The following is an 8,881-nucleotide window of genomic DNA, read 5'->3' as shown; positions in this document are numbered from 1 at the left end:
TTAAAGTTCAGAGTTCAGGGTCCTATGAACATAAACTTTGAGGGCAAAGGTTTCTTTCATGTAATGGACAGAGCTTTTGTGAAGTTGTCAAATAGCAGCAAAATGATTGAGGAGAAATTAAAGAAAACCCATACCTTCCAGTTAAATATCAAAATATAAAATAAATATTATCCTGCATAATCCAATGCATTTAAATTATAAATGTCTCCTGATAGATTACCATCCACATCATTAGTTATATAGATTTATCCTTTAAGTCATATTAGGTAATTTTACTAGGATAATGCCCTGTACACACGATCAGTTCATCTGATGAAAACGGTCTGAATGATTTTTCCATCAGTTATCCGATGAAGCTGACAGTCCTGCCTACACACCATCAGTTAAAAAAACGATCGTGTCAGAACGCGGTGACGTAAAACACAACGACGTGCTGAAAAAAATGAAGTTCAATGCTTCCAAGCATGCGTCAACTTGATTCTGAGCATGCGTGGATTTTTAACCGATGGACATACCCACAGACGATGTTTTTTTTTCTATAGTTTTTTTTATCTATCAGATAATTTTAAAACAAGTTCCTAGTTTTTTGACTGATGGATAAAAAACCGATTGGGGGCCCACACACGATAGGTTAGTCTGATGAAAACGATCCATCAGACCGTTTTCATCAGACAAACTGATCGTGTGTACGCAGCATAACACATCAGGATAACACAGTTAACACATTTATCAGGATAACACAGCCGGCGCGCACCTGTGGCGGCGCACAGCGTGGCGATCAGAGATGCTGTGTGTCAGTCTGACACACCGTAACTCCGAACGTGGTATGAAGCCTCTGACAGAGGCTTCTTACCATGTGATTAGCTGTAACCAATCACAGCTGATCATTACGTGAACCAGGAAGTACCGGTAAACGGCTTTCCTTGGTTCACGGTGACAGGGAGAGTCGATCGGCGGCTCTCCCTGTCAGAGGGGAGACAACGCAGCCCCCAACAAAAGGTGCCTATCAGCTGCCAATCAGTGCCCAACACCTACCAGCCTGTCTCCATAATAAACGCATGTTAGTGCCCACAACAGTGCCAATCAGTGCCCCATCAGTAATGCTTGTCAGTGCCCAATCAAAGTGTTAATCAGTGCCACTCAGTAATGCCTGTCAGTAGCTTCTCACCAGTGCTCCCTATCCGGTGCCACCTATCAGTGCCCATCAGTGCTGCCTATCCAGTACCACCTATCAGTGACGCCTATCAGTGCCGCCAGTGCTGCCTATCAGTGTCGCCTATCAGTGCCCATCCTTTTTTTTTTTTTAATTGTCAGTCTTTTTTAATTTATAGCGCAAAAATATAAAGCTGCAGAGGTAATCAAATACCACCAAAAGAAAGCTATATTTGTGGGAAGAAAATGATAAAATCAATCTATCCAATCAAGAGCCGGCACCCCGTGGAGAGAGGACAAGAGCGTCTCCCCTGACAGAAATACACGGGACTCAGGTAAGTAAAATGGGGGGGAGGGGCTGGTCACAGGTGTTTTTTCACCTTTAGCTTAGTTGCACACATTTGCAAATGCATGCATAAGCTGCAGACCCCACCAAGGCACCCTGTATCCTGCAGACCCTAATATTTACACATACTGTTAGACAGGTTAATTTTGTTGGTCCCAGGCTGGTTGGTAAGTTGAGCTTGGAAATTCTTTGGTTTTATTTGATATGCGTTTGCCCTTCCAGTGCTCCTTGCTGTGAAAACCAGTTATAAGTAGGGGCAGTGACCTTTTTTTGTATTGTTGACATTTTGGTCAGGCAACTCACTGACACCTATGCTGCCATTGTGCAATGTACTGGGTGTCTAGTGTGTTCCTGTGCCTTTAACCACTTCCCGCCCGGCCTATGGCCGATTTACGTCCGGGAAGTGGTTATGAAATCCTGACAGGACGTTCTAGAACGTCCTGCAGGATTTCATGCCGCGCGCGCCCGTGGGGGCGCGCATCGCGGCGATCGGTGATGCGGGGTGTCAGTCTGCCTGCATCTCCGATCTCGGTAAAGAGCCTCCGGCGGAGACTCTTTACCACGTGATCAGCCGTGTCCAATCACGGCTGATCACGATGTAAACAGGAAGAGCCGTTGATCGGCTCTTCCTCACTAGCGTCTGACAGACGCGAGTAGAGGAGAGCCGATCGGCGGCTCTCCTGACAGGGGGGGTTCGCGCTGATTGTTTATCAGCGCAGCCCCCCCTCGGATCGCCACACTGGACCACCAGGGATGCCCACCCTGGAGCACCAGGGTGGGCAAAAAAAAAAAAAAAAAACCTGCAAAAAAAAAAAAAGTCTAAAAAAAAAAAAAAAGCATTAAAAAAAAGATGCAAGTCAGTGCCCACAAATGGGCACTGACTGGCAACCTGGCAAAAATCAGTGCTGCCACCCCAGTGTCCATCAGCGCCACCCCAGTGTCCATCAGTGCCACCCCAGTGTCCATCAGTGCCACCCCACAGTGCCCATCCATGCCCAGTGCCCACCTATCAGTGCCCATCTGTGCCACCCATAAGTATCCATCTGTGCCGCCTATGAGTGCCCATCTGTGCCGCCTATGAGTGCCCATCTGTGCCGCCCATGAGTGCCCATCAGTGCCGCCTATGTGTGCCCATCAGTGCCGCCTATGTGTGCCCATCAGTGCCGCCTATGAGTGCCCATCAGTGTCGCATACCAGCGCCGCCAATCAGTGCCACCTCATCTGTGCCCGTCAGTACTACCTCATCGATGTCCATCAGTGCCATCTCATCGGTGCCCATTAGTGCCGCCATATCAGTGCCCGTAATTGAAAGAGAAAACGTATTTACAAAAAAATTAACAGAAAAAAATAAAAACGTAATTTTTTTTCCAAATTTTCAGCCTTTTTTTAGTTGTTGCGCAAAAAAAAAAAATCGCAGAGGTGATCAAATACCACCAAAAGAAAGCTCTATTTGTGGGGAAAAAAGGACGCCAATTTTGTTTGGGTACAGTGTAGCATGACCGCGCAATTGCCATTCAAAGTGCGACAGTGCTGAAAGCTGAAAATTGGCTTGGGCGGGAAGCAGCGTAAGTACCTGGTATGGAAGTGGTTAAGGAGGGTTAGGCTCCCTCCAGCCTTTCTTCTATCCATCAGAATACATGTGCTCCCACTATGGAGACTGTCCAAATTTAGAGTTCGGGTCTGCAGGATACAGGGTGCCTTGGCGGGGCCTGCAGCTTATGCATGTATTTGCAAATGTGTGCAACTAAACCCCTGTTGTAACGCATCCTGTTAGACAGGTTAATTCCATTGGTCGCATGCTGGTTGGTAAGTTGAGCTTGGACATTCTTTGGTTTTATTTGATGTCCAATTTGTCCGCCGCAATATTGCAGTCTCACTATAATTCACTATAATTCGCTGATCTCTGCCATTACTAGTAATAAATAAATAAATATATAATATGTGTAAACGCTGTAACTTGTGCGTAAACAAAATAATATACACGTTTTGGCATTTTTATTACCGAAAATATGTAGCAGAATACATATTGGCCTAAATTGATGAAGAAATTCGATTTTTTACATTTTTTTATTGGGAAAGTTTTATTGCAGCAAAAAGTAAAAAGTATAGTTTTTGTTTTTTTTTCAAAATTGTCAGTCTTTTTTTGTATATAGCGCAAAAAATAAAAACCACAGAGGAGATCAAATACCACCAAAAGAAAGCTATATTTGTGGGGAAAAAAGGACATACATTTTATTTGGGTACAGGCTTGCACGCTTGTGCAATTGTCAGTTAAAACCTTCCGGAGCTGAAGTGGTTAACCTACTAATCTGGCTTTGTAAAGGTGTCCTTACCTCCGTTATTCCAATATACATGAACATTCTGTGACCACCACATGTGAGGCAATACTCCTATCATGATATTTGCACTTTTCTATGTTATTTAGCATTCCAAAGTTCATTTTTAGCCTAGAGACTTGATCTGCCTGGCTTTGTGGGATTAGAAATATTTTTCCCTTCCCTATGGTACAATATATAGCAGTTCTGGGGTTTTTGTTGTTACCTTATTTTAGGCACGAACTTTTGGAGATTTGAGAGGTTTAACCCAAGGGACACACATTTTTTTTAAATCTAAAGTGTAATTCAAGGTTACATCTTCTCTTATGTTTGTATTTGCTTTATCCTCAAGGAAGAGATTCCCCCTTTCTTCCTGTCGTGTTGTCACTGTTATTAGGATATATCTAATGGGGACACAGGCAGAAATAAAAACCAATCCTAACCCTTTCCTATAATATTTTTACTGTCAATGTGGTAGAGATTTCTCTTCATGTCCTGGCTTGGTGACCACTGTCACATGAGCCAAAAGTGAGTATGAGGCCCCCCCATACACACGAGAGGATTTATCCGCAGATACGGTCCAGCGGACCGTATCCGCGGATAAATCCTCTCGTGGATTTCAGAGGATTTCTATGCGATGGCGTGTACACACCATCGCATTGAAATCCGCGCTGAAATCCTCTGCCGATGACGTGTCGCGCCGTCGCCGCTATTATCACGCGGCGACGGGCGCGACGCTGTCATATAAGGAATTCCACGCATGCGTCAAAACATTACGACGCGTGCGGGGAATCCCTTTAGACGGATGGATCCGGTAAGTCTGTACAGACGAGCGGATCCATCCGTTGGAATGGATTCCAGCAGATGGATTTGTTGTGCATGTCAGCAAATATCCATCTGCTGGAAATCCATCCCAGGGGAGATTTATCTGCGGATAAATATCCGTTGGCGTGTACACACCATAGGATCTATCCGCAGAAACCCATTTGATGGGATTTATCTGCGGATAGATTCTATGGTGTGTATGGGGCCTGAATCTTCATAATGTGAAAACTGCGAACATAGTAAATACCTTACAGTTATGATCCAGTTGCACTCTTATCCCAAATATGTTTTGAAAAATTTCTGATGTTCCAATTTAACAATGGGCAAGAGTTGTATGCGTGAAAACTTGCCATTTGAAAAGGCTTCTCAATAAGCGGTACATTATTCTTACTTCCATATAGTCAAATATTGTAACTGTAATGTCTGCCTTCATTTTGTTAAGTGCTGCACAAACAGTTGGCACAATATAAGTCCTGTATAATAATAATAATAATATAGGTTCACCTACAGTACAGGAGTGGATAAAAAAAGATGGAGGTCACATTGAGGCTGGAGAAGGTGGTGTATCAGAGAAGAGGGACCAGCGGTAAATATGAAAAGTTATGGGCCCCGTGGCTCAATGTTCCGGGTCTAACCCCGATAGATCTTGTGTGTGACCGTTTATTCTAGGTCTGTGATTGATTGGTACCTGAATATTTGTACATGCCCACTGGGTGGGGGGATGGGGGACGGCTTTATGGGATTTTGTAATACTGATTGGCATTTGGCGAAGTGTTATTATTCCTTGTGATCTCATTTGTGATTATGCTCTGGAGTTTTGTATGTTGTTTTTCACATTTGCTCAATAAAAACCTTTGTTTGAGAAAAAAATTAATAATAATATAGGTTGAAAAATAAAACTGGTACAACCCATCCCTTGGTGGCCAGTTCTGTGGCAAACATGTAATGTTTTGAATGGTTCTCTTGCCTTTCAGCCATCAGAAAACAGTAAAGAGGGGCGATTTATCATAACTGTACCATGGAGAATGTTGTCCAGGAATTCCTTACATCTATGTGCAGAGAGAACTACTATTGCTCTTAATTAAAAAATGTTAGTGTTTATGCTCCTGTACCTCTGATGATGCTCTGTTACGTGGAACTAGCTTGGCGGGGCCGCGAACGTGTGACGTCTTAGACAACTGCTGATGCAGGCTGTTGGCATCAGTAGGCATGCTGAATGCTTTTTATTGTCCTGAATCATGTAAGTACCTTGTGGTGTTTTTATAAAATGTGTCTTAGCAGTATTCACGCTATGTGTGGCCTATGTTCTTTTTCCTCTATGGCAGCTGTCTGAATTTGATCCAAAGTTGTGGTGTTGGTATTGGGGAATATTATATGTTGAAACCCAGTGGACCATACTGATCCCATTTAGAGACACCCAGAGGGGTCCTTCATTTCTCATGTGTGTTTGACCTCTGTAATTGGGGATCACAACCATGTGGTAAGAGGCTTGATTACGGTGGAGGGCACGTGTGTATGGTGGAATTCCTTAACAATTCATGTAGTTTGCCACCCAGTGGGATATATCATTATCTTGAGAAGAATTAGATACACCTTCATTCCACTATATGCTGTCATTGCTATTGGCATGTGGAATTATTTTCATATTGAACCTTATGGACTGTTCAGTTCAATGTTTTATTGTATATTGATACATTTTCAGTATTTAAGTTCTTGCATATTAACCAGAAGCGCACTTTTATTTATGTATATACTGTATATGTTTTCTCATCACTTTTGTTATTCAGTGATGTATAGCTGCAGCTCTTTGATAACTCATTACACTTCAGTGCAGAAACACACGTTTGTTTAAAAAAAATAGGAATGATGTGTAGAATCCCAAACTTTCAAAATTAAAAATATGGACACATAAGGAACCGCACAAATTTGGCCAAGCTACATTAAAGTGGTTGTAAACTGTTACATATACTCAGTGAATTACCTAGCTTCAGAATATTAAAACACATTTTCCTATGTAAGTTTTACTTGTTTATTTGCAGCAATTTTTTCTGTAGATTATTTAAAAAACACACAGATCAAATTATTTTTTTCTCAGCTCTACCAGCAGGGGATGGGCATCTCAAGTTACACACTGTACAACTCAGTGAGGAGAGCTCAGAGAGCAGATTAGAGGGAAAGGACACACCCCCTAAACACAGCACTAAGGAACAAAGCAGAACTGAGAATATGGACCACAGGTTGTGTGCTGGAGCTCCCTCCCCATTCCCTTATATCTTTTGGAGTCGGAAAACCTTCAGATGTTACTGAAGCATATAGCAGAGGAACAAGGCAGCACAGAAAAATAGTAATCCGTTTTCTGGATAGAGACACATACACAGTAAATAAGGATATGCTTTGTTCATATTTCATGTCAGAGGTTTACAACCACTTTAAACCAACGGTTTGTAACACGCCCAATATTTCGGGAACTCAGCAAATTCTGGCATTCCCACTGCAATTAAAATGGTTGGGACATATGTAAATGTTGAAAATCTTAACCATCCGTTATTGGCTTGCCCACTTAAACAAAATAGTAGCGATGGATGAATGAATCCACATTGCATGTAATTCCCCCTTTAAATGTACTAGTAGATGAGCATGCTGGCTTCACTTTCAAACCACTTAAGAATGTAAACAATTAATGAGTATTCCACCTTGACTCCTAGGCTGGAAGGACATATCCTTGGCCGCTTTTCCTCCAATCTCCCATTTTGAAGATTTACAGAGGTTTTTCTATCTAGGATCCCCGTATTAGAAGGGTCTGGCTTTGAAACAACATGCCAAGGATGTTTACTGGACTGGGGTATCGGGTAGGTCTTAATTCAGCTTCTCTGTTGTGTTATCTTTCCTAAACCCCCTTTGCTATACTCACTGGGGACCCCCCCCCCTCCCAACCTTTCTCCCCTCATTTCCCCCTCCTCTCCCCGTTCTTTGTTTCTCTTTTTTCTCTTTGCCCTTTTCCCCCTCCTTTTTTGCTCTTCTATACTTAGCACAACTTATCTCCCTTTCAGCGGGGGACCGCTTCTGGATGCTCAACCCATGATGCCCAGTGGTATTCCCTATACATTTCGGAAGTTAGGCTCTCCATACCCTTGTGGTTAGATACAAATTGCTGTTTATTCCTTATACATTTCTCCTTAAGCAACCTTTTACTAACATTGTTAACTCAGTTTTATTGGCTTGTGTTACTTTATTTTGTTTTATGAGCCTTTATAGATCTCTGGGGAGATTTATAGAGCTGAAGACCGTGTACATATCTTGGGTTCTATACCGACTTTGTACTTTTGTGTGGTACTTTGTAACTTGGCTATTAATAGTCTGTTGTTTTGAACATGGTTCTATATACCTTTGATAACGTTTTTTGTGAAAAAAAAAGAAGAGATCTCTGTTGTACTGAAACGTATGATACAGTAAGTTATCATCTAGTGCAGGGGCGTCAAACTCAATTTCATTGTGGGCCAAATCTGCATTATGGCTTCCCTCAAAGGGCCGGTTGTATCTGTTAGGCCCCGTACACACCATAGAATCCATCCGCAGATAAATCCCAGCAAATGGGTTTCAGCGGATAGATCCTATGGTGTGTACACGCCAGCGGATCTTTTTCCGCGGATAAATCTCCCCTGGGATGGATTTTCAGCAGATCGGATATTTGCTGACATGCACAACAAATCCATCTGCTGGAATCCATCCCAACGGATGGATCCGCTGGTCTGTACAGACTCACCGAATCCATCCGTCCGAAGGGATCCCCCGCATGCGGCGTAATGAATTGACGCATGCGTGGAATTCCTTATATGACAGCGTCGCGCACGTCGCCGCTTCATAATCGCGGCGACAGCGCGACACGTCATCGCCAGAGGATTTCGGCGCGGATTTCAATGCGATGGTGTGTACACGCCATCGCATAGAAATCTGCTGAAATCCTCGAGAGGATTTATCCGCGGAAACGGTCCGCTGGACCGTATCCGCGGATAAATCCTCCCGTGTGTATGGGGCCTAAGACTAGATGTCTAGAGCACCCCACCACCCCTTACATCATATGTCAAGAGCTCCCCCCCCACTATCAAAAAACATGGGTCCCCCACACTCCCTTACATCATAGTGCACCCCCTTACCATGTGCTACGACCATGAAGAATATGGGGGGCAGAACTGGGAAGTAGCAAGTGCAGGGTCTGAAAGATGACCAGAGGAAGGTTGGAGTC

Source organism: Rana temporaria, chromosome 2 (assembly GCF_905171775.1).
Source record: "Rana temporaria chromosome 2, aRanTem1.1, whole genome shotgun sequence".
Taxonomy (NCBI): domain Eukaryota; kingdom Metazoa; phylum Chordata; class Amphibia; order Anura; family Ranidae; genus Rana; species Rana temporaria.
Note: the sequence above shows the minus strand (reverse complement) of the source record.